The 27,165-nt window shown below is 41.2% G+C and overlaps 1 protein-coding gene across 2 annotated transcripts in view; it reads left to right on the top strand.

Annotated features, from left to right (window-relative positions):
- LOC102233545 (ankyrin repeat and fibronectin type-III domain-containing protein 1-like) overlaps window positions 1-27,165 on the top strand; it is a 181,790-nt gene that overhangs the window by 86,003 nt on the left and 68,622 nt on the right. The window lies entirely within an intron of this gene.

Raw genomic sequence — 27,165 nt, 5'->3', positions numbered from 1 at the left:
TCTGTTAGAGTTTCATAAGTTTTTTATTGAAAGAAACTGATTTGGAGACATTTTCTTTTGCCTGATTTTATTTTTGTTACTTAAATGAATTATTATAATTTTGGACGTTAAAATACCAAAATTTCCACTTAACATTGTACTTTGGTCCGTCTGATGATGTAATTTTTAAATACTAAATGATTGATAATTTGATCAGTGCTTGACTAGACTTTTTTACCAAATACTTTCTTACTCTTCAGTAATTTCTTGGATGGGGACTTTTTACTTTCACTTGAGTACAATATTTTCTCTACTCTACACAGCTCTGAACAATAAACACCAGAAACTTAGCAACTTTATGGCTATATTTACTGAATTTCCTGAAAAGAAAATTGGTATTGACCAAAACCGGATTTGGCAGATGAGGCTTTTAAAAATCGGTCAGAAAATTTCAGCCCTATTTTAGGGTCGTAAAGTCTTGCTAAACATTTGGACTTAGAAAACAAAATGGGACTGTAAAACCACTTAAGCAGACTTACCTAATCACTCTTGGATTGACAGATAAGAGAGTGAAAATGGATCAGAAGAGCTACTGTACACTGATTTAGTTCTTTAGCTTTCCTTAAACACCCTGCTCATTTTTTCAAAGTGATTTTATGCTACTGATGCACATTCATGCCTGGATTCCCCCGTCTCTCCTCCTCTCTCTTCTCCTCAACCCTTTCTTTCCTTGCCTCACACTTTCCCCACTCCTGAGCTCCTCCTCCTGAACTGACATGGCATCCGCCGGGCCGGGGACCAGGCTGGGATTCTGAGGTGGCGCCCAGACTCGGATTATTTACAAGAGCTGTAGTTCTACAGAGACTGTGGTATTTGGTCTTTCAAAAGATTGGAAAGCGTGCCACGGGGGGAAACACAGAAAATATTAAGCTCAATATGTTTTTAATCTTCTGGTTGATTTTAGGTAATTTGTGCAATTCCACTGTCATGAAAAGCAGCTATTTGCTCCGTACTGAACTACAGCGTAAACACTGCAGAGAGCATGTTTTGACATAAACCTCGGTTTGGCAAAGTGTTGAATTTCTTCTGGGTTAGTTTGGAGGAGCAACACTGCAAAAACACAAAATCTTCCCAATGTTTTAGTCTAGTTTTTAATGCAAATATCTTATTACACCTGAAATAAGACGAAACTAATATGCAAGTAACTTTTCAGCAACATATAGAGGCTTGTTTTAAGTCAAAAACTCCTTAATATTGATGAGAACGTTATTAGAAACATGGGAAATGTCTTGTTATAAGTGAGGTAGTCTTCAGTGGAACTTTTTAAATCAAGGTATTATTTATTTAAAACAAGCTCCTATTTCTTTCTGAAATGTTATTTGTAAGTTAGTTTTGTCTTATTTCAAGTATATTAAGATATTTGCATTAGAAACTTGACTAAACTTAAAAAGTTCTTGTTCCACTGGGAGATTTCACTTACAAGACAATTTCCCATGTTTCTATTGACGAACCAGAACTTTTTCATCAATATTAAGGAGTTTTTAACTTAAAACAAGCTCTAATATTTTGCTGAAAAGTTGCTTGTAAGCTAGCTTCATGTTATTTCAAGTGTAATAAGATATTTGCATCAAGAATATTCGCAGTGAGGGAATATTTTCTGTGCAAAGCGAAACGTTCTGCAGGTTCATTGACTACTGCTGGGGAAGACACTTGACCCAGCTTGCATAAACGCTTTAACAGTGGATGGCTAGCATGTTACGAAAGTCGGGTGCACATATTGGAAATCTCATGGATGTTATCTGGCATTGATGCCATGTTCCACATGCCCAGAATAGCTGCCCCGTCACAGATGTCTCTGTACACACAAACACTATAAAGTAGAGGGCAGCAGTTGGAAAAATGGGTCTTCCAAATGGGACGGAGGGGTAAAAGCTAACCATAGGGCGGGGGGGGGCTGTTACTGGGGAGCATGTGTCGGTGTTGAGTCAGCGGGGGTCAGGTTTGCTGTCTTGGGTATCAGCATCCGGACATCAACGCCAGAACAGCACAAACTGCAGAAACGATTAGAGGAGAGGAAGAGTGGGAGAGCGGGGGGAAGTCTCCAGTGTGGCTCCTCACGGTTACTGGAGCCGCTTGAAGAGGGGAAAGCCTGCCAAAAGCAGAAAAGAAACGGGGTCAGGGTACAAGGCAGCGCAGTGGAGGAAGAAAGAAAAGAAAGAGAAAAGGTGTGGAGGATGAAGGTGCAGGCTTGCTGGTTGTGTTGGGCAGCATGGAGCTTCAGAGGCCTCCTACCTGGATCTGGGTCGGATCCAGAATACGACGGGCCAACCTGCCACCGGCCCCCCCGTAAACAAACCAAACACCCTGGGAAAGACGAGGTGTGAAGCGGGAGAGGCCGGTGTCTCCATCCAGTCTACTTTTCTTGCTCATCAAATCAACAACTTTTTTTTTCCTCTTGTGTCAGCGAGAAATCAAACACCCGCCCCCCTCCCAGCACAAACGACCTGAGCCTGTGAACTCTCCGAAAACCACGTGCTGTTTTATCCGCTTGCAGTGCAAACCGTTAAAACTGAGCTGGTATGATTGTAGCAAAATGCCGGGTGGGAATCTGATGGGATGTTAAACTATTCCTACCCCTCTGAACCTTTTCAGTGCAGGCTGTAGATCTGCAGCAATGCATGATGGGTAAATGTCATTTCATGCACCGCATCACAGGTGGAGAACGAGAGAAAAGGAAATGTAACCGATGCATAAACGGTCTTCAGGTGCTTCAAAATAAAAGCACGGATAGTAACATCTAAATACTTGAAGAATTTTCAACAATAGAAAACCAGAAGGAAGGAAGGAAGGAAGGTTGGATGGTTGGATGGTCGGATGGGTGGGTGGATGGGTGGATTGGTGACTGAAATTGCAAAATTTGTGAAATTTTCCTACACTGCACTCTGTCAAACGAACAACAAAAAAGCCATTCCCCTCCTCGCCTGTGGAGGGCGCTGCACCAAGACCAACTGAAGGAAACGACACAAAAAATTCTGAAGGAAACACTGAGCGCTACTTCTTCCTTCACAGAATGTAAATATAGAGTAGCTCCAGATTTCAGCGTAAAAAACCCAGAGCCATTTCTCCTGCTAGCGCTAAGCTAATGCGTTTATTTTGGTTGTATTTACCCAGAATGCCCTGCATTGTAGTCCACATCCTGCTTTTGTAGCGACCTTCGGTCTACTTGGTGTTCACATACGGATACGAAACGCAACAGAGTTCACTTCAACTGAAGAGTTAGATTTTTTTGGACCACATCAGAGTTTGATTCACGCCTCTCCAAATGAACCGAGTCTGATTAAATCTGGGCCGGTGTGAACGCAACCGTAATGTTAAAAAGCTCCAGAGATTTTTCATGTTGCTGTTGGATCAATAAAATGTTCCTCAGCTCAGTGTAGACTTCCGTCCTGGTTTAGCATTTTTCAGTTGGACAATTCAAGCTGCTATCCTCTTTTTAAAAAGTCCTTTCCAAGAAAAAGCAACATGGTAAGTTGCAGTGGCAGCTTTCCACATGAGAGATAGATAACAAGGGAGACAAACAGAGCTGTTTAAACTTGACATCCGTTAAGAGACAGTCCAAGATTTCCCACCACAAAACTCAGCCACCAATCCCACTCTCAATGTTCTTTCCAGTTTCTGGATGCATGAGTTCCCCCCTCCTTTCTTTGACTTATCTTCCCTTTCCCAACTGTTTTCACAAACAGAATCCGTCATTTTTTTTCCAAAAAGCTTCTCTCCAGGGGAATCTAGAAATGACTAAGCAATGGCTGCCTGCAGAGGCCGTTGGGTGAGGGAGCGGAGCGGGGAGGTGGAGCTGGCCCCCGAGACGCCTGCGAGCCGTCGGGATACACACTGACCCGGCCACAAAAATGAGCCTCTGGCCGCCGCTGGCTTCACACAGATACGCTCTCAGAGACACAGGCGCATACCAGTGGAAAAAGTGTGACTGGATGTAGCCGAGGACTGCGCAGGGAGAGAGGAGGAGGACGGCCGAATTTTAGAATAAGAGGTCGAAGTGGCGGTTTGGAATGCACAAGTAAAAATTCATTCATATTTCTCTCCCTCCTCACGCAAGCACGCCAAACCTCACTGGTTGAATCAGGGTTCCTCGTAAACAAGCCGCAAGCACTCAATGGCGCCTCCAAAGCTAGAGAGTCAGAGAGGAAGAACTGAGCATAGTAAGGAAATGGAGGAGAGAGAGAGACGGATAGCAATCCAGCCTTCACACTGACAACACCGTGGAAAGAAAAAAAACCTCTTCAGGTGTTTTATCGTAAAGATGCTGCCGGTGGAGTATTAATCAGCAGCATCAAAGACCACAAAGAATAAAAAGTGTTCAAAATATATTTTTAAAAAGCAACAAACAAACTAAATTAAGTATAACAGTAAAGACAAGGTTCTGACTTAAACATCTTGCAGCTGCAAAAGTTTGTGCTGCTATTAAACCATGAAAAATGGAACATGTATGATTTGTATTAATGATTTTGATGCTAGCAGTCCGGCTCTGGCACCATGATAAATTTTACAGGACAATAAATTGTCCCCGAAGTTACTGCAATAAACAATAATATTGGGTTTTGTTGTTGTTTTTTTAGACAATGTTCAAGTAACGTAATCACGATAGCATAATAATGCACAAACATATTCTCAAAGATGAATAAATTTTAGATTCTAAAGAACATTTAACACTGGAACTGGAGACACTTTAAATTTCCAAAACAACAAATAAAATAATTCCTCCAAAAAAAAGAACCAAAATGAAAACTTTTATCATCCAGCTTTTTGGTTTAAAGGGGAAAAACAATAAATCATACAAATGAATTTTTTTTTTCAAGCATTTATGATGTGCAGCATTTGAACTGCCTTGTTACTGAAATGTACTTTACTTGAATGAGTGATTATTTTAACGATATTAATACATTTTTCCACATATGATCAAATGTGAACCCCTCATTTACAAAATCAAACCTATTTTGTGAAAATTTTAGCTGCACAAACAGTGATACTCATTTATATCAATTTTGTTTGATGTTGTTCATGTGGAGGAGGAGAGGCAGGTTGATCTTTGATCTTTGAACTCTGGAAACCTTTTTGTTTTTTAATCTAAAAAAATAAAACTGCACAAATAAAACTTTTATTGATTAAATATTTTGTTTGATTTTTGTAAATGTGCACTAGTTTGTTGACTTATGATCAAACTTTTGTTATCTTTAAAATGATAGCAAACATTAGACACCAATTTAATTTGATTGGGAGACGGTGGAAGAAAGGAGGCAACTTCACTCAGGTCTTAAACATACTGACCAGCTGTCAGACGTGGTGCCCTCCGATCCAAGGATTGTTACTGAATCAGATCGTTTTAACGTAAATAATGTGCAAATATGTTTGTGCATTAAAAAAAAACAACACACTATTTGACAAAACAGCAGAGATGTGCAAATAACCTCAGAAATGTTATTTAAAATGAGTAAAACTTTCCAAGTAACAGCTGGAATTCAAGCAACTGCTGACAGGAAGGATCTATGATAACGCTCCTTCGTGCATTTAGGATGCAACAGTTTGTCACTGCAGTTATTTAAGAAGAAAGTTTGTGTTTTCACTGCAGAATTTAATAAAAATGAATTTTTTAAAAATGCATACTAGAGAAGCTTTTTCTGTTTTTGTGTCCAATACATCACAACAAGCTGGTCAGCTAGCTTAGTAAACAACATGGCTGATGGGTGTTTTGATAAATTACAACATAGGTTCTAAGTTACAAACTCTTTGCACCGCAGACCAAAACCACAGAGTGGAAAGTAATCAGGGGGCTTTTCCCACCCCCCCCCCAAGTAAAAATGCGAAAAATACTTAATATTGATATCTATTTGTGATATTTTAAGGAAACAATGTAGAAAAAAAGCCAGTTATTGTTCTTTTGAAGTAATTATTGTATTCTTTAGTAAGAATTTGATTAAAAACATGCAACCATACAGAAAAAAGCAAGATAAATACAGACAAACATCCTCAAAAGAAGTTTTATTAGCTGCCTTGTGCCTTAAGTGATGTCATCGGGGCATGTATGTGGGGAAGCTTGCTTTTTCGATTAAATAACAATTTACAACAAAACAGGAAACCAAATCGTTGTAAAAGTTGTCCTGCTGGTGGAAAACTACACTTGAAGGGAACTTGATTAATATTACAGAAAAGTCTGGCTAGGAGATTTAAAGCTTAATAAAGATAAAACCCCAAACAGAAAATGATCCTCACCTCACTTTGATGTCAGATCTGTTGGCTTTCTGCTTAACCAAATCCCATTTTAGAAACCCTAATTTTTATTTGCCAACCTTTGTTCCAGTTTAAGCAGCATACAATTTACTGGAATTAAGATGCAGCAAATTATTCATCAGCCGGAGCAGTACGCGTCCTTCAGTGGTTGGCAGACAAAGATGCATGTTTCTCTCATCATATTTTAGCTCCACCATGATTGCACACAAAAGCAGCAGGACCCTCTTAGGACTAATGTATTCAGATTACAGGCAATTATGTCTTATTACCATTCGGTGGGGAGAGAGGGGCTCATTTGCAGTATTTGTTCAGTGAATGTCTAACAGTGGTGCAGGGAGGGAGCCCCGTACTTCCTGCAGTGATGCTAACTGTAGCGTAGCACCGATGTTAATGGCTCATTTCCCCCTTTACCTGGAGGACATAAGTGAAGCTAATCCAGATACATCTGTGCTAACAGCCCAAATAAATCACTTGAAAGGCTCACTTTGAGGCCCACTGTCTTCAGGAGGAACAGATCGAGAAAGTCAAGCCACGGTCTGGTTAGCATATTGTTTCATACGCAATCTCATTAAACATGTTCAGGGAATGAGTGGAGCTTTCGTCGGTCGATGAACAATCTGTCGATGAACAATCGGTGTTCTTGTTCAAGCGATTTCTTGACCCCTAAACATCTAATTTATTTTAGCTTTGTGGCAGAGAGAAGTGGAGATGAAGTTTAAACGCTGGCCTAATGTCGCTCTCATCCAACAAATGAAAAGCATGACTTGGTTCAACTGCTCTCATCGTTCTCCCTTTTAAATCAGTTTCTTTTCATTGAAATAATTAATTTCCTGTTCTGGATATTTTCTTCTCCCACACTTAATTTACTTATCAAGACGCTCTGGATGTTGCCATAGCCATTTTTCTACGGTAGCCCAGGGGAAGGGCAAACAAAACACAAAAACCAAACTGCAACAGCAAAAGACACAAACAGAAATTATGCTAAAACAGACGTTATGCTAGCAGTTTATCATAACTTTCCTTTTAGCTTTATCTCTGTTGTGACTTTTGCTGTTGTGTTTTGGCTTTTGCATTTTGTTGACCCTTCTGAGCCGCCATATTTTTTTCTTTACAGCAACAGAGGTCTAATCCCAACCACAGTTCCTGCACATCAACCTTGATGTGCTGCTCCTCCAGGGATTTACTGTGTTTGAAAGCTACTATAATTCTTTAGCATTTGTTAAATACATCATGCTTATGAAAGTCCTGATTTTTAAGAATTATTAACTGCTGGATGAAACTTCAAGTGCAGAATCTCAGTAAAAGGAGACAATCAGACTTTAATGTGTGGATTTAGCTTGTTTTCTCAGAAAGTGTTCTAACACATGTCCAGTTTAAAGTGAAACTGTTGTGTGTCAGGAGTATGGAGCATGAAAAGGTTGCTGTGTGGCACCGCTTGCTTCATCTGGACTCTGCGTTTCGGTTCCATGTGATGGAGTCTGTGGCGGTATATTTAGATGTACGGTTTCGGACAGGAAGAGGGGAAGCGCTGAGGTTATTTGATTGCTTCATTATGGTCATATATACAGCCATATATTTATGTATACTTTGTTACGTATGTCATTACTTTTGCACCAGAGAGTGTTTGTTTGCGTGCGTGTGCGACCGAGTAAAGAGGACTCAGTGTTCGGACCACCCTGTGAGCTGGACTGAGTGACAGCGCGAGCCTCAAGACTTTTGCGCTGCACCACACACTCTAACTCACACACACACACACACACCCCTACAGTGCTTTGACAGTCGCGTCAGAGAGCTCATTTTTCAGCATGTTTTCTACTCTATTAATGTCTCATGACTAAATCCATATCGCGCTCCAAAGCAAACATGCTGCATTCAAACGGGGTAAATCACTGGATCACTGTGGTACCGGGAAGGAGCGCCGGAGCCGCGCTGCAGCACCGCAGCAGATGCACTGATGCTTTAACCCTGCAAATGTGAGAAATCATGTGGGGATGACATGAGGGTGGAATACAATTAATTTGTTTTTCTCAGACCGTGACAGGATGTTAGTAAAGCTGCTGCAGAGTTTGAAAATGTAAAGAATCTGATTCTGTTCTGTGGATGTGAAAAATTAAAAGAAATACAATCATTCTCTAAAGACTGAACCATGTATGTGTAAAAGTTAATCCATCAATCAATGCGATCGCGTATCTGGTCATCCATAAGGAAAAAGGTGTAGTCAAAGTCAGGTTTACTTGTATAGCAATATTTCAATATACATGAAATATTGATCGATGTTCCACTTATTATTAATCAAAGGCAACTCTAACCAGCTGAGATTTTAGTCTAGATTTAAAGGAACTCAGAGTTTCGGCAGTTTTCTAGAAGTTTGTTCCAGATTTGTTGTGCATAGAAGCTGAAAGCTGCTGCTCCATGTTTGGTTTCGGTTCTGGGGATTTTTTTAAAGTAAATTTTCTCCGTGGAAGGACTTTCGAACCGGGTGATGTTCTCCGTCGTCCTGGTTTTAGTCAGACCAGCAGCAGCGTTCTGGATCTGATAGATTTTTCAGGCAGAAAAATGCCTGCTGCACTAATCAATGTGACCAAAGATAAACGCATGGATGAGTTTCTCTAGATCTTTTTGGGACTTTAGTCCTTTAATCCTGGAAATGTTCTTGAGGTGATAGAAGGCCGACTTTATAACTGTCTTTATGTTGCTTCAGATCTGAGTCCATCACTACTCTCTATAGATTCTATCCTTTGCATCTCTTTCTCTCTGTATTTTTTAATCACCTGATTCTAGTTACTAATCACAGTGAAGTTCTATCTTTGCTGATGCCTCGTTACGCTTATATGATGCATTTCCCATCAGTTTTCACTGCATTTCTCCTTAGCTGTAGCGCTGCTGTCCTCTGCCAAAGCCCCTCTCTACCTCATGAAAAACACGTTTTTATTCTCGAGTGATTATGCAAAACTACACTGAGTCATTTTATTTGACTTTGTGAAACTTACCCAACTTCTCTGAGACGCAGAAACAGTGAAACCATTTGAAAAACAATCTGTCTTACGCAAGTTTTAAACAAAATGTGTCTGTGGGCATCGAGAGTTTTATTTTCTGCCTCTAAATATAATTCTTGGGTTTGTGCCCACTCATGCCAAGACCACCGCAGAGAAAGACCCTGTGGCAAGACTCCATGTTACAACACACTTATTGAAAAAAAGTTTGTGCTTCTCTGTGAATTGCGACTATTTCTTCCCCTTCAGCTGATCCTCCACTGCATCAGATTACTGATTATTGGCTGCAGTGGAAGAAAATCCTCTCTGGCGTAAGTAGAACAATGTTTCAGAAAAATGATCACATACTGGCATTAAACACGGTGGTGGCAGTGTAATGCTCTGGGGTTAGGACCTGAGTGCCTCGCCATAATTGCCATAAAGCAAAAAAATAAATCTTTAAAGATATTATTAAGATATTGCCATCAGAATGTGACGTTAAATTATTCAACTATTATTCAAAATTATTATTTTTTGACTGTTTTTTTATGTCAGTCTTTACTGCTTATTTAAAAAAAAAAGCACCAGCCGGTTTGGGGTAATAAGTTCATGATTTTTCATGACTGGAAAATGAGACGCTTCAAAAACGTCCTGGTCAGTCATGCTGCCCTGTTACCTAGCAACCCCAGTGAAGCTCAGCCTGTTACCCAGCGACCCCAGCATGTTTCGGTCGTTGTATGTGCTGTACAATGGCTGCTGGAAAAGACAGAGTGTTTTGTTGTTGACTTACCATCCAGAAATATTTTGCTGCAATCTTGTTGGTTGTGCAGGAGGCTCCACTTCCTGCACAACCAACCAATCTTTTCAAAGATGCATGTTTGTGTAATTGATGTTATATATTAACTGATGTTTGCAGGCTGCACACTGGAACTTGTTACCATAAAAAGTCTGAGGTTTGAATCCCGACCTGGCGCTTCTCTGGCAAAAAGAAAATAAATGAGTAAGGGTGCAAATACTTTGTCATCGTTTGGGGTTCATAATATTTTTGGAATAAAATCACAACTAGATTGCCCGTTGTGAGGCAGACTTTGCTTTGATAAATATTCCTCTGTTTTAATTTCTCCACACAAATTCGACAAGGAGGAAAATCATTTTGGTCTCCTATCAGTCATTGTTCCCAGTTTGGAAAAGCAAAAATCAGTTTGTAATATCCGTGCTGCATAAAGACCCTTTCCATCCCTCTCAGAAATGTTGCTTTGGTGTGCAGCTTGTGACTGACGTTGTTTTGTCTTGATGGAGTTTGTGGTCTGCTGTGCCGCATTTAAAACAAATTGAAATTCTCTGCTTCTGGCTGAGAAACGTTTCGCAGGAGCCAAAAACAAATCAGTTTTCCTAAATGGAGACATTAGGCGGTAATGGAAGAGCAGTATGAACTCATTTGTTTTCTCACTCTAACTTCATTTAAGCTGGTTTTAGATTATTTTTTTTTAAATCATCTCTAGCAACAGTTCTTACTGTAACAGACGAATCAGACACAGATATGTCCTCAGTGAAAAGGACAGCAGGTCACCGCCTGTCCGCCACTCAGTTTCCACAGATTTATTTTTTTGTGGAACGTAACTCCAAATTTTGGGATTTATTCTTGTTTTGCTGAGCATATCTAAAATATCCTAAAGAGAAAAAATGCATATTGGGAAGCTGAAATACCCACAACAGGGTGTCCAAACTTTTTGCACCAAAATCACCAAGATAAACACACTTATTATTTTCCAATTAAAAATGCAAAATACTTTTATTAGTCACAAAAAAACCAGTATTTTTTGTGACTTAATCATGGAATATTTTTATAAAATCAATTAGAATTCTTTTTTTTTTAGATTTTAAAAACTGACTTTTTCTTTATTACAGGACAAGTGTGCAGGTTTCTAACATATTTGTTCGAATTCTTTCTACTTTGTTGGTTTAGAAAGTGTATTTCGCTTAAACTCAGAAACAAAAATGAGAACTTTCTATAAAATTTTAGAAGTATTTTTACGACACTGTACTTCTGACTTTTATTGTGATGCCTAAAGTTTCTGTTAAAGTTTCAGAACATTTTTATTGAAAGAAACTGATTTGGAAAAATGTTTTTTTGCCCATTTTTTTTTTTGTTGCTTATATTGATTATTGTAATTTCTGTCCTTAAAATACCAAACTTTCCACTTAAATTAACATTTTGCTCTGTCTCATGACATAATTTTTGAATATTAAATGATAGATAATTTGACCAGTTACTCAGTACTTGAGTAGACGTTTTACCAAATACTTTTTTACTCTTGAGTAATTTCTTGGATGTCCTGGTTGGCATGGAGATGTTTGGTTGCTATGGAGATGTGATGACTCCAAGTTGATGCCCTTTTCCTACACATTGAGCTCTGGTGATTTTTTTTTTATACCTCTTTTATCATCCTATAAACTGTTAGCTAAAGACGTTTTGTTAACATTTCACCTCAAACGTTGGAGGATAAAACAGGAAATGCGTCCCAGCTCCACTTCGTCCGCCATCATTTATCCATTTCCATCTTAAGCATGGCTGATGTTTACATACTTCGTGGCAGACGTAAACACACGCTGCCGTCGTTATTAAGGTATCTGCGCAATTTTAATCAGCAATTAAAAAGATATCTGAAAGTGGTTTATGTTATATTTTGCCAGTCATGTTGCTGCAGCGTGGGCTGGTTTTACTGGACTGACGAGAGACATCAAAGAGGACGGACTGGGCTCTGGGCTCGGCTCACTGGGCTGATTAAAAGCAGGGGCCACGGTAACGTCTGGATGGCCCATTTAAAACTAATGAGGGAAAATAAATAGAGCCGCGGCCATCGGCATGCGTAGGTGGAGGGAATCTAAATGTGCGCGCACGCATAATCTGTGGACAATTAGGCCTAGAAAAAGTTAGAAACTTTTTTTTTTCTGTTTTTGATGCGTATCAGAATTTGCTTAATTCCCAGTTATGTTTTGATTATTGGCTTAATTAGCATCCATGTTTTTCAAAGAGTTTAGCAGTTCGCTCTGTAATTTTGAGTGGTTGTTCCTTCTTTACATCCCAGCAGGCAGAAAGGCTGTTTGCTGTTTGGAAACTGTTGCTAAGTGAAAATGTGAAAACAAAAATTCCCAATGCAACGCTAGTGAGAAAACGTGGATTACCGGAAGTGACCTGGAAGCTAAATAAAAAAACTGAAATCAAAGTTCATTTCTAAAATCTGTAAAATTTAGGTAGATTTTCCTGTTTGAAGTTATTGAATTACAGTTTAAAATTCCCTCAATAATTTACAATCATTTCCTGTCTAAGGGTTTTTATGACGAGTAAATTTAATACAAGATGCTCAGAAATGAAACCTTATGAAAACTGCACATCCATCCATCCATCCATCCATTAGATTATCCATCCATCTGTTTATCCATTATCTCTCCAATTATTGACCATCCATCTATACATATGATTGATGTTGCTGCAGAGGTTCACCAGTAAACCCAGTCATCTCTCTGCTCAAACTTTCCAGTTGGATAAACTTTCAGGCATCAGGAAAACTGGAGTTTCTTGGAGCTCTTCTTCTCCCTCTTGGTCTGAAAACCTCCAGACTTTCTGAAGGCGTCTTGATCGGATCCCTGTAGCATCTCAGCTGATTCGGAGGAGCAGGAACGCCTCACCTGAACTCCATCATGTCCCAGAGTGGACAAAAAGCTCAAAGGCATAAAAACTGGCCTCTGAACTACAAAAACTCAAAATCCTGCCAAGTGTGTTTGGTCTCATTTCTAGTGAAAAATAAGACTAAACTAACTTACCTGTAACTTTGTAGCAAGATATGTAGGCTTGATTTAAGTAACGAACTCCTTAATATTGGTGAGAAAGTTCTAGTTCCTCTGACGCCGTTACCTAGCAACCCCAGCCAATCCCAGCCCGTTACCTAGCAACCCAGTTCTAGTTCCACTGGCAGACTATTTCACTTGCAAAAGGACATTTTTCCCATGTTACAGGGAACATGGGAAAAACATGTACTAGAAACAATCTAGTACTTTTTCACCATTAAGGTATTATTTATTTAAAAAAAGCCTCTATCTTGCTGAAAAGTTACTTTTAAGTTTGTTTGTCTTATTCCAAGTGTATAAATATGTATTGCACTAGAAACTAGTCCAAGTGCAACATTGCTGTAATACATTTAGTTTTGCTCTCTCTCACCGTCTCACAGCGTGAATCAACTGTAGACATCATGATGTAGAAAAGATATATCTTATATTTCAGCGATTCCTCTGGCTTTGTTATTAAAAATACATTTATAATTTTGGATTTTTTTATTCTTACTGCAACCTTGGTGCATTTGAATTCATAACCGACCAATCACTAGTCACTGACGGTCAAGCTCTAAGATTCTGGTCATAAGTTCATTTGTCTCTAATGTTTCATCTCTTTCCATTGGATCCCATGAAAACCATCTGTGTGCATCGCAGGATCTGTGCTTTACCTGAGCTGAACTGTAACGATAATTATTCCCATCGTCATCGTCCACACTGACTCACCGCGCGCCGCCGGCTCCGTTTTAGTATCGTGTGGTACGCTGAGCGGCGTAGGCAGGAGGCATTTGGATTTGTGAATGAGTCATGAGCCGCAGATCGTTTGTCATCCGTTGCGACACAAACAAACCGAACAGAGTATGGCAGATGACAGTAAATGGAAGCGAAGTGACACAGGCACATCAATTTCCAGAGAATCTGCAGGGCTGACAACAAAACCGTGCGCTTTGGTTCATCGCAGGCGAAGGCTGCCGTCATCGCTGTCTATAAGCAAATGGCGAACGTCACATGTGGCATCAGAAGTCGATGCAGTGCAGGCGTTAGTGACTCACCTCAAATACTCATCCTGCTCGAAGCTCTTGCAAAATAATTCAGATTTTCACTGCAAAAACACAAAATCTTAACAAGTATATTTGGTCTAGTTTCAAGTGCAAATATCTTTGTACACTTTGGAGGAGAAAGATTTTATTTGAAGGGGAGCGCAAAAGACTGACATGACATAGCAACTGTGATGAACATGAGGAAGTTTTCATGAATGTTGTCCTGAAGTGTCATTCAGTAAATAATGACACTTTTAATTTCAAGTTGCTTTAAAAGTTGCATTAAAGCGCATTGAAAGTGTCAACTTTGCATTATTTGTCAAATAATTATGCTTTTGAAGCAAAGTTGCATTTAGTCTTCTGCACACCCCTTCAAATAAAGTGTTACAGAAAAAACTAACTTACAAGTAACTTTTCAACAAGTTATAGCAAAAGTTCCACTGGCAGATTATTTCACTTACAAAATAGGGAAAATCTGCCAGTGGAACCAGCACTTTAGTTCAATATTTATAAACCAGCTCCTATATCCTGTTGAAAAGTTACTTCTTTGTGTTGTTTTATCTCTAGTGTATTAAGGTATCTGCATTAGAAACTAGACCCAACATACTTGGTTGTTTTTGCAGTGTTCCTGCTTCTTCTTTAGGTTTGATTTTAATTTAAAATTTTAATTTCCCTCCTTTGTCGATTTTTCCTGTGTTGTCATCGATTTGTGTGTTCAAAGCACAGCTCAAGCAGAGACACAGACGGCAGAGCTCCCGCAATATTTTCTTTGTTGATAATCCAAGCGTTTGGCGGGATGATAGCAGGAAAAAAAAAAAAAAAAAGCCAGCCCGTCTTTAAGGGATTCCAGGCCCGTTTCACAATGTGACTCTTTTATTATTACAAGTGTCATTTAGCGTCAGCGCTGAGTTATTTCTCAATCCAGCACTCTTCCAACATCTAATGGGCAATTATCTGTGGGGGAGAGAATAAATGGGTGTCCCGTTTCACAAAGTCTGCCCCCCCCCTCCGCCGCCGTTATGTATGTGAATGAGCAACGCTGTGTGGAAACGTGGCAGACCCGTGCTAACCGCTCGACTTGTTTAGATTCTCTCCATGGAATCCCACACCCATTGTAAGCCAGCAATAACCACAAAAGCAAATATATGCATGGGAGTGCATGCATCTGCGCGTCGGTGAGTGTGTGAAGTCTAGAGCAAAGATGTGCAACTGAAGTGTGCAAATGTGAATAGGTGGCTGTAGCGCAAACTGTGAGACATGATGTAAGTATCTACTGACGGAGGAGGCCCGCGCCGCACGCCGGCCACCCCTGCAGGTAGAAACCCGAATAAACAGATAACCTACCTCCCACGTGCAACACACACACTCACCACAGACACTTACACAAGAAGAACTGTAGACCTACCACTACACACCCAGACACCCCCCCTCAAACTGCCCACATGCACATAGCTAGAGACCCGCAGTCACATATGCAGGCGTGCACTCCCCCCCCGCCCACACACACACACACACACACACACAGACTGACTCCGAACCAGAGACCAACCACCAACATCAACACCCACAGGCTCAGTGACATCATGGCTTGGATGACAGCACGTCTTCCAGGCCCATTAGCCTGATTGTAGGTGGCTCCGCTCTGCCGCAGTGATTTATGGGTAAATATCCAGAGTCTCCGCTGTGTTGATTTATGAGCCGTGTTTTGGTCCCGAGACCACGAGACTTGGGAGGGGAATCCTATTCAAATAATGAAATTGTAAAAGTGGAGACGTGGAGGCAGAAGGGGGAGAACCAACCCGGTCTCTCTATTATCACTCCGCTCTGCTGATGTTGTGTGTGAAACGCAGCACGCCTGTGTGTGTGTTTCCGCGATTGTGTACCTGCATGTGTACCTGCTAACTAGCTTCGCTGTAATTTTCCTTCCAGTAGAAATACTTTTTTAATTTGGTCTGCTGTTAATGAAGTCATAAGTCTGTGTAGCTGGCTGTCTGATGCCTTTGTTCCTTGTAATTAGCTTTTCTTTCCCTCTTTTTATGTTTATTGCCTTAGAAATGTGGGAGTTATTTAAATTATTTGTCTCTTAAACCACAGTGAAGCTTAAAACTACAGCGCCTTGCTGAAGTGTTTATCACCATTCATTTTTTAATTTTTTTGTCTTATACTTCAGTGTATTTTATTGAAATTTCATGCAATTCACCAGCACAGCCTAAAGCTCAGTTGAGAAGTGGATTCATGTTTTTTTCCAAATAAAAGTCTGAAAAGTGTGGTGTGCTTTTTTCCATTCACACCCTTAAATAAAGTCTTAAATAAAATTTCCTCCTGACATCATCCAATTGAAGTTAAGTTTATTTGTATGGCAGATTTCAGCAACAAGGCAGTTCAAAGTGCTTTACACTATAAAAACATAATACAGAAACAAATTATGACACAAATAATAAACAGCAAAATCAAGCAAATATACACCAAATACATTAATCAATGTTCCACTTATTATGAATCAAGGACAATTCAATTCAAAAGTATTCCATTAATATCAAAGGAATATTAATTGTTGTTGTAACTCATATTAATTCAGACTCTTTAAAAAGTTATTGTAGATATTTTGATACTTTTAGCCCTGATTTAAAGGAACTCAGTGTTTCAGCTGTTTTCCAGTTTTCTTTGGTACTTTTTTAAAACTGTCCAAACTGTGGCCACCTATCCATCCATCATTCATATGATTGTTAAAATCATATCTGATGATTGATAAAACAAATCTGAAAGGTTTTATTATAACTCTTTCAATGTTCCTTTGATATCTGAGTTTTATTTGGTTTTTATTTATTTTTATTTTGGTATGTGCAACACTTTGGCGCTGTATTTAATTTTTTATTTTCGGTTTTTCATTGGTTTTAACATATTTGGTATTTATACTGCTAGTCCCACATGTACTATTGTCACTGTATATTAGCATATTTACACTGCAAAAACACAAAATCCTACCTTGTCATTTGGGTCTAGTTTCTAGTGCAAATATATTAATAAACTTGAAATAAGACAAAAATAATTTAAAAGTAACTTTCAGCATGACATACAGGCTTGTTTTAAGTAAATAATTCCTTAATATTGATGAAAGAGTTCTAGCTCCAGTCGCAGATAAATTAACTTATAATGTGGGAAAATGTTTTGCTATAAATGAAATAATCTGCCGATAGAACTTTTTTATTAATATTAAGGAATTATTTACTTAAAATAAGTCTCTGTCTTGCCGAAATGTTACTTTTAGGTTGCATTATGTCAGGTATGCCAAGGTATTTGCACTTGGAACTAGACCAAAATTACTTTATAAGATGTTGTGTTTTTGTAGTGTAGGCAAAATAATTCTTTCCAATGTCCTGAACACCTGGATTAATGTAACATTTTTTTAAAATTTCCTTTATTTAACCAGGGGACATGGAGTCCGAGTGGACCGTGTTCCGTGCCTCCATCGTCGAGGCGGCCGATCGGAGCTGTGGCCGCAAGGTTGTCGGTGCCTGTCGCGGCGGCAACCCTCGAACCCGCTGGTGGACACCTTCGGTGAGGGATGCCGTCAGGCTGAAGAAGGAGTCCTATCGGGCCTTTTTGGCCTGTGGGACTCCGGAAGCAGCTGATGGGTACCGGCGGGCGAAGCGGCATGCGGCTCGGGCGGTTGCTGAGGCAAAAACTCGGGCGTGGGAGGAGTTTGGAGAGGCCATGGAGAAAGACTTCCATACGGCTTCGAGGCGATTCTGGTCCACCATCCGGCGTCTCAGGGGGGGGAAGCGGTGCAGCACCAACACTGTTTATAGTGGGGATGGTGTGCTGCTGACCTCTACTCGGGACGTTGTGGGCCGGTGGGCGGAGTACTTCGAAGACCTCCTCAATCCCACCAACATGCCTTCCACTGAGGAAGCGGAGCCTGGGGACTCTGGGTTGGGCTCTCCAATCTCTGGGGACGAGGTCACCGAGGTGGTTAAAAAGCTCCTCGGTGGCAAGGCCCCGGGGGTGGATGAGATCCGCCCGGAGTTCCTTAAGGCTCTGGATGTTGTGGGGTTGTGTTGGTTGACGCGACTCTGCAATGTCGCATGGACATCGGGGGCAGTTCCCCTGGATTGGCAGACTGGGGTGGTGGTCCCCCTGTTCAAAAAGGGGGACCGGAGGGTGTGCTCCAATTATAGAGGGGTCACACTCTTAAGCCTCCCTGGCAAGGTCTATTCAGGGGTCCTGGAGAGGAGGGTCCGTCGGATAGTCGAACCTCGGATCCAGGAAGAGCAGTGTGGTTTTCGTCCTGGTCGTGGAACACTGGACCAGCTCTACACCCTCGGCAGGGTCCTGGAGGGTGCATGGGAGTTCGCCCAACCAGTCTACATGTGTTTTGTGGACTTGGAGAAGGCGTTCGACCGTGTCCCTCGGGGAGCCCTGTGGGGGGTTCTCCGGGAGTATGGGGTACCGGGCCCTTTGATACGGGCTGTCAGGTCCCTGTATGACCGGTGTCAGAGTCTGGTCCGCATTGCCGGCAGTAAGTCGGGCTCGTTTCCGGTGAGAGTTGGACTCCGCCAGGGCTGCCCTTTGTCACCGATTCTGTTCATCACTTTCATGGACAGAATTTCTAGGCGCAGCCAAGGTGTTGAGGGGGTCCGATTTGGTGGCCTTAGGATCTCATCTCTGCTTTTCGCAGACGATGTGGTCCTTTTGGCTTCATCAGATCGTGATCTGCAGCTCTCGCTGGAGCGGTTCGCAGCCGAGTGTGAAGCGGCCGGGATGGGGATCAGTGCCTCCAAATCCGAGGCCATGGTCTTGAGCCGGAAAAGGGTAGAGTGCCTCCTCCGGGTCAGGGGGGGTGTCCTGCCCCAAGTGGAGGAGTTTAAGTATCTCGGGATCTTGTTCACGAATGGGGGAAGAAGGGAGCGGGAGATCGACAGGCGGATTGGCGCAGCGTCTGCTGTCAAGCGGGCGCTGTACCGGTCCGTCGTGGTGAAGAGAGAGCTGAGCCAAAAAGCGAAGCTCTCGATTTACCGGTCGATCTACGTTCCCACCCTCATCTATGGTCATGAGCTTTGGGTCATGACCGAAAGAACGAGATCGCGGATACAAGCGGCCGAAATGGGTTTTCTCCGTAGGGTGGCAGGGCTCTCCCTTAGAGATAGGGTGAGAAGCTCAGTCATCCGGGAGGGACTCAGAGTAGAGCCGCTGCTCCTTCACATCGAGAGGAGCCAGTTGAGGTGGCTCGGGCATCTGGTCAGGATGCCTCCTGGACGCCTCCCTGGTGAGGTGTTCCGGGCACGTCCCACCGGGAGGAGGCCCCGGGGAAGACCCAGGACACGCTGGAGGGACTATGTCTCTCGGCTGGCCTGGGAACGCCTCGGGATTCCCCCGGAGGAGCTAGAAGAAGTGGCTGGGGAGAGGGAAGTCTGGGCCTCCCTTCTGAAGCTGCTACCCCCGCGACCCGACCTCGGATAAGCGGAAGAAGATGGATGGATGAGATGGATGGATTAACCAGGTAAACCCCGTTGAGATCTAGATCTCATTTTCAAGAGGGACCTGGGCAGAAGTCTGCGATACACAGCAACCTGGTTACAAAATAAAACTAATTAATACATATGCACAAGTCTAAAACAATAGAAAACAGTTTAAAAGCAGTGACACTGTTTAATAGAATCTCTGCCTGTTTTTAAGAACCGCTCAAAATAAATCCAGTGAGATCAGTTCTGACATCTTGAGTTCAGACTGGAGCTGATTCCAGGCTGTAGGAGTTTCACACCGAATGCTGGCTTCCCCTTCTCAGTTCGAACACGTGGAACATGCAAAAGAAAAATGTTATTAGAGCGTAAAGAATGGAAAGTAACAGTAAGGGAGAGCTAAAGTATGCTGGAGCCAAGCCGAGAAGAGATTTATAGATCAGGATCATCAGGTGATTGTTTCTCCGTAGGCTTAAAAGAGGCCATTCAGCTTTTGCATACAACTCAATGGTGTGTCAGACGTCTGCTACCGGTTACAAACCTTAAAGCACAATGATACACAGGATTCAATGACTGAAGGCATTTGGTCGAAGCATTCATATATAAAACATCTCCATGATCCAGGAGTGGCAGGAATGTTGCTGCTACCAACATATGAAGCATCAATTTATTAAACTTTTTTTTTCATGCGAGATTATGATACTGGAGTAAAAGCTGCATTTTTATGAATGTTTTAAAAATGCATTCACTCGTGGCCGTAAACGTGGATGCTGCTGTACAGAAACAGTCACGTTTCCTCGTGCGTAACTGTTGACCTTACCTAACATGTTCCATATCTTTTTAATTACTTAATTTTTTCCCCTTTATACAAAAATAAGCATGACTCAGGCTAAATAAATAATGAATATTTGACAGGCGTGACATGCTACGGATAAGATTTGCCCATTTATGGTTTGCAGCCACTTCCAAGGTCTCTGATGAAAAGGGCTTGCCTCCAGGATATCACAGGCCAAAAGGTCCCAGAAAAGGTCAACTTCATCTGGAAAAGCAGTTCATGGTGTAAAGAGCAGCGTGGGCCGTTTGCTGCTACAGAAATGTTTGTCCTCTGGCGCTTTAAGTCTTCGTCCATCATCTTTTTAACCAGTCACTTGATGATGACACACATCCAGGACGTAGCAGCAGCGTCGTGTGCCATATGAGGTGAAGTATTTTCAAAACGCCAAGAAAAAAAATGACTGTACTTTGCTGTGCTTCACATTTATCCAAGTTAATCTAAGAGCTGCTAACAGTTAGCCATGCTAATTATGACTTAGCATTGGTTTGTCACATTTCAACTTTTAGTATAAAATAGTCTTTCTTTGTAAAAAGAAACAACTGGAAAAAAAGAGCAACCATGTAGCGCTCTGGTTAGCCTTCCTGCTGTCTGCAGCCTGATCAAACCGCCATGTCAGATAAAATTGTTTCTTCTTAAATAGGTTTGTACATCTGTCCACTCTTCTGCTAATGCGCTAATGGCTGATCTAATTTTTTTGTTTAGCACTTTAGCGTTTTTACTAGCTTTGAAAATGTTTAGCGCACTTAGCTTAACGTAAATTAATTTTTCTGGATGCGCTAATCTATTAACAGTTTACGACCTGTTGCGTCAGCAGCTTTTCTGCTGCGCATGTAGCCTTCAGAGCGCAGGCGAGAAAACATTATAACCATTTAAACTATTTACAATCAGGTTAATGAAATAATTTACAACTCGCAGTCAGTGCAGATCACATCTCCCGCATGCAGCTTTACAGCATCTCCAGTTGTTAGAGGCTTTATTTTTAGCACATCGTCTCTGTACCGTTCAGTCCGCTACATTTTTCAGTTCTGAAGTCTTGGGCTGCGTTCACACTGCAGCCTGAAGTGACCCAATTCTGATTTTATTTGCCTTAATGGGACCTGTATCTGATCTTTTTATGATAGTCTGAACAACACAGGTTGGATTCTTTTCGAATGCAACACAGGCCACTTGGATAACCGATACTCATCCGATTCAAATGTCACCAAACGTCCAGGTCGCTTTCTTCCAAACGGAACGTCATTGATACTCGACAGATGTCAGTTTTCTGCATCCTGAAACACACAAGCGGGAAGCAAAACAGCAACCATGGCGGACGATAATGAGGAGTAAGTTGTTAATATGCTGGCGCCGGTTGGACAACAACTTTAAATGTGTAAGCTATGCTAACCGTTAGCATCCATGTTTACACTGAGAACGTTGACGTTATTGCGCCCTCTACTGCGCATGCGGGACACTTTCAGGTCGTTTCCCCGTTCACCCTAAAGATCAGATACAGGTCGCATTTATTTGGAAATCTGAAGAACAACGACAAAGAAATCTGATTTGACAAAAAACCTGAATTGGGTCACTGTAGGCTGCAGCGTGAACGCAGCCTCGGTTTCTCACCTGCCTTGATGGAATCAGCTACATTTTATTTTCCCTCTGTGACCAAATTAGTAAGAAAAGGTTTTATTTATCTTTTGCACGCTAAATATAAATTCCGCATGTTTGCTTGTTTTTGAAAAACGGGGAAATAACTTAAAGACCGTATATTAGTGAAAATAAAGACTTTAGACGAGTTTGGACAAAATGAACTTTAAAGATTACAAGAGTATTTGGCTTCTTTGAAACAAACTAAAACTGTTTAAATTACTGAAAATCCCCACAGACTGTTGCTGCTGTAGAGGAATGAAGCAATGCTAAAACCTAAGTGAAAATTTCCCCTCCACTGTCCCTCCATCAGAGTTGGGTAGTAACTAGCTACATTTTCTCAGTTACATTTACTACACTGAGTATTTTCACTGCACTGTACTTTTTAATTTTATTTGAGTAATTTTATTATGAAGTATTTCTACTCTTGAGTAAAATTTCTGGATTTTCTACCCACTGAATGAAAAGCAAACATGTTTTAACCAAAAATTCACCAGACTCAGACCTGCTGCTTTTGTTCCATCCATTTTCTAACACGCTTGTCCCTCATGGGGTCAGGAGGAGCTGCTGCCTCTCCAGCTACGTTCTGGGCGAGAGGCGGGGTCACCTGGACAGGTCGCCAGTCTGTCCCAGGGCAACACAGAGACACACAGGACAAACGAGCATGCACTTACTCACAGCTAGGGAGAATTTAGAGAGTCCAATTAACCTGACAGTCATGTTTTAGGACTGTGGGAGGAACCCGGAGAACCCGGAGAGAACCCACCATGCACAGGGAGAACATGCAAACTCCATGCAGAAAGACCCCGGCCGGGAATCGAACCCAGGACCTTCTTTCTGCAAGGCAACAGTGCTACCAACTTCACCACTGTGCAGCCCCTGTTTTTGTCCATCTTTCATAATCTTTTTATTTACAGAAACTGAATTGGAAAAATTTTCTTTTGCCTTAACTATATTTATTTTTTCGTCACTTTTATGAATTATTGTCATTTTGGTCCTTGAAATACCAGAATTTCCACTTAAGTTAATATTTTGGCCCATCTGATGATGTCATTTTTAAATATTAATTGATTGATATTTTAATCAGTTACTCAGTACGTGAGTAGACTTTTTACTAAATACATTTTTTGCGTAATGTCTTGGGCAGCTACTTTTTACTTTTCCTTGAGTACCTTTTTGGCTCCTCTGTCCTCCATGTCTAAAATCTGTTTCTTCCTGTTCGTATCTTTCTCTCCTGGTTTCTGTCCATAATGAGCATTTCCTCCTCACCCCCGCCACCTATTCTCTCGCTTCCTCCCCTCCTCCTCTCTTCCTTCTCTCCTCTTTCTTCCCCTCCACTCGGTGAGCTGAATTGGAGAAGCTTATCGCCTAGCAACCACAATTAAAGTACAACAAGTCAGTGGCAGTTGCAGCCACCAACCAAGCTTTCGCAAAACCTCCGTATAACTGGCAGCTTTGGACAGAAAGCAGGGAAACAGGGCAGGGAGGAATGGGGTTGAAGTTGAACAGGTGAGCAGCAGTTGCAGTTGTGACTGAAGCGACGCGCTGAGGACTTTAGGGGAGGCGTTAGATTTAACAGGTATGTCTGTTGGATGGCTGATGAATCCTGAAAATGCCGTGTTGTGTGCTTTGGAGTCCTGTGCGGGTTTAACCCTGTGTGTGTGTGTTTGTTTTTTTTTGTTTCGTTTTGTTTTGTGTGGAACAACCTCACGCTGAGGAGGATTAATGCTTTTCGAAGCTTCACCCAGAAAAACGGCTTCTAGTTTACCAATCAGTGTGATTTCACAGCTGCAGAGGAATGCCAAGTTTGTGGTGGAGCGCACTGTAAAGCCACCTGCCTCCATCATGCACAGAGTGAAACTGTAATCTAATGGATTCACTGGGGGCCAGCCTAAAAGATTCATTGCCTGTGCATTATTAACCCCTCGGTCATGTGGCTGTTTACTTATTTCTTTTTTCTGTAAAACAAACATTTTATACCCCAGAAAGTTCAGATTTACAGATGTTTCTGAAAAAGACTGTGAATAATAGTTGATACACTTTTTGCTATGATTAAAACAGATTATGTTGCATTCAGAAACTGCAGACATCACCTTTTGCTCCGTGGCCTGTCACAATAATCAGTAACTCAATTAATCGCATGATAAACTAAAACAAACTCAGTTATTTCCATTGGTTTGATTTATCATTTATCTCTTTTCTTTCTCTCTTTCTTCCAAAAACTGGATGATAAAAGTTTTCAGTTTGGTGTTTTGGTCTCAACCAGCTCTTATTTTGAAGGACAATTTTGTTTACAAAGACTTCAAAATTCATTTTATTTGTTGTTTTGTTTATTTATTTTGGAAATATAAAATGTCTTCCAGTTCCAGTGTTAAATGTTCATTAGACTTAAAGTTTACTGATCTTTCAGAATGTATTCTAGCATTGTTATTTTGCCATTACCGTTATATCACTTAAAATGGTCTCAAAACAACGTTATCGTTTATCGCAATAACTTCAGGGACAATTTATTGTCCAGCAAAATTTGTCACTGTGACAGGCCTATGCAGGACTTTATAAATGTGTTACATCCTATTTCTTTTTTTACTTATTCCTGTTTGGGCCGATCAGCTGTTATAGGCTCTGATGAAACCAGAATAAGTCTAAGCGTTCATTCAGTTCGTTCCGTAGAAAGTCCAAACGAACTCTGCTCTGCCTACAAACGCCAGTCCAAGTTCATTTGAAGTGAACTCTGGTGCGGTTTAAATGTATATGTGAACGCCAAGTGGACCGCAGACGCTCCAAAAGCAGGAAGTGGACTACAGCGCACGGCATTCTGGGTAAACACAACCAAAACAAATGCTTTAGCCTAGCGCTAGCGGGAGAAATGGCGCGAGAAATTATTTTTTTGCAAAGGCAAAAATAATTGCTAAAATAATTTTAGTTTACATTTTGTGAAGAAGAAAGTTGTGCTCAGTGTCTTCAGAGGTTTTTGTGTAATTTTCTTGGTGCAGCCAATCAAAGGATTTGGTTGGTTTGTGAAAGTGAACCGCTTTATTGCTGAAAACAATCTTGATAATTGAGTCACAATTGTCATTATTGTCTGTAACAACATACTGTACATGTACAGCAGGAAAGACCCGACTTTTAGGAAGGAGTGAAACTTTTTTGGTGCAGGCGTGTCCAGCTCCAGTCCTCTAGCCAGTGATGTTCCACCTGAAACTAAAGATTGAATTACCTCCTCATGCAGTCAAGTTTTATAGAGTTCCAGTATTTACCTAAATATTTGATTCTGGTGAGTTAAAGCAGAGACTTTTCCTTTAGTGACAAACATCAACTGACAGCAAAAGGCATTAAAACTGGACATCTTATTTAGGGATATCCTCAATTTCTTTCTCCTTACAGATAGTGTCTAATTAGTAACTACATTAAATTGGACTGTTCATATTTCATACCATATTAAGTACTTAAAATAATAACTTTGGCAATATGTTGGTAGCAAAACCTGTCTGTGTTCAGATATTTTTATTGTTGCTAAGGGCGAAGGTGTTTTTTTATTTTTACTTTTCTAATCAATGTTGAAAATTTAAAAAGCTACAACTAACAATTTAACTGAGAAATGTTTCACATTGACACAAAGATGTACTGTATTTGTTCATAATTGCACTTCCAACAGTGTAATCCTAAAGTATTGCTAAAATTTTGATCCTGATCATTAACTCTGCCTAATAGAGCTTCCTAAAATAGTCCTTCCCCCCCGCAGACTTCTCTGTCAAATGAAGCCGGGCCGCCCGCCGTCCTCGCTCTGAGGAGCGTGGTAATACCTGAGGAGGCGGTGGGGGAGCTGCTGGGGTAAAAGGTTACCATATCCTCCCCCCGCCAGGAGCCTGAAACCATATGAAGAGGCTGTATATGTGCTTAGAAGTCAGGTGCTGGTTAAAATGTCAACTCATCGCTCACATAAAAGCTGCGCTTAAAACGCCGGAGTAGCATCTTTCTGTTCAAAATGTCACAGAGTGACTGACATGAAAGTGCCCACCGTCGTCTCTGATGCCCAGTTTGAACGAAGCATTTCTGGCTGTTTGAAGTCTCCGGAGTTTCTACCAATTATTGCAATAAAACCAAAAAGAAAACAGAAAGAAAATGTGTTCTTCCATGAAGCAAGGTATCCCCCCAGCATGACCTCACGTTCTCCGTGTCCTCTACATGGTTTGTATCAAACTACAGATGGACTTTCTTTCATTAAGGCCAGATTTGGTTGGTGCATAACTGGTAGATTTTCCCATCTTAGTTAAATGTTTCTGCAGCTCCTAAAGCTAATTGGTTACTGGATTTTATTTAATCAGAGTAGCAGAATCTGAACCTCAAACAACTTTAAGGTTTTAATTTGTAAAACGTTTTGTTGGTCTGTCACATAAAGCACAGGCCAGAAAACACCCAGCTGTTTTATTGGCAATACCTTAATGTTTTTTGGTGTCTGGAAAATGAACATTCTGAATGTTAAATCACATTAAATCACAATGACATTGCTTCGTTACCTAGCAACCCCAGCCCGTTACCTAGCAACGCAAGCAAATCTCCAGCATGTCTATTCAGCTGGTTTTATGCGCTGCTGGAAAAGACAAAAGTGTTTTGCTGTTGACTTACCATCCAGAAACCACTTGTTGCTTTATTTTTGGTTGCGCAGGAGGCTCCACTTCTGTTTTTCAAAGATGTACAATTGTATAATTCTTCGTCTGACTGCAGCCATTTTCACGTGTTAGTGTAAACGTTGAGTTGAATTATACGTCTACAAAGGTTATACTTGAGATGAAAGATTCCAGCTCATCGGCACCATTGGGTTTTACTGTTAGCGTTAGCTTGTGGTTGGGAATGATTGACAGAACTGGCTTTTTCTTCTCACAACAGGCTTCAGTTGAAATGCCCAAATCCCAAGCTGAGTCCCAAGATGCTGCTGACGATGCACCATAGCAGGGTTCGGCGTTGACACGTGTTGGTCCCAGATGATGAAGATGCATGTACATGTGTGCATACACTCTGCTGTGTCACCGCTGAGCATCTCAGGAAGATGTGGACGGCGTCAGCAGCTCCGTTTGTGTACTGCCACCTTTCTGTTTGGGTGTATTTTCGGTTGGCTG

This window comes from Xiphophorus maculatus, chromosome 10, assembly GCF_002775205.1.
Source record: "Xiphophorus maculatus strain JP 163 A chromosome 10, X_maculatus-5.0-male, whole genome shotgun sequence".
Lineage (NCBI taxonomy): Eukaryota > Metazoa > Chordata > Actinopteri > Cyprinodontiformes > Poeciliidae > Xiphophorus > Xiphophorus maculatus.
Note: the sequence above shows the minus strand (reverse complement) of the source record. Positions and strands in the feature narration are given on the sequence as shown.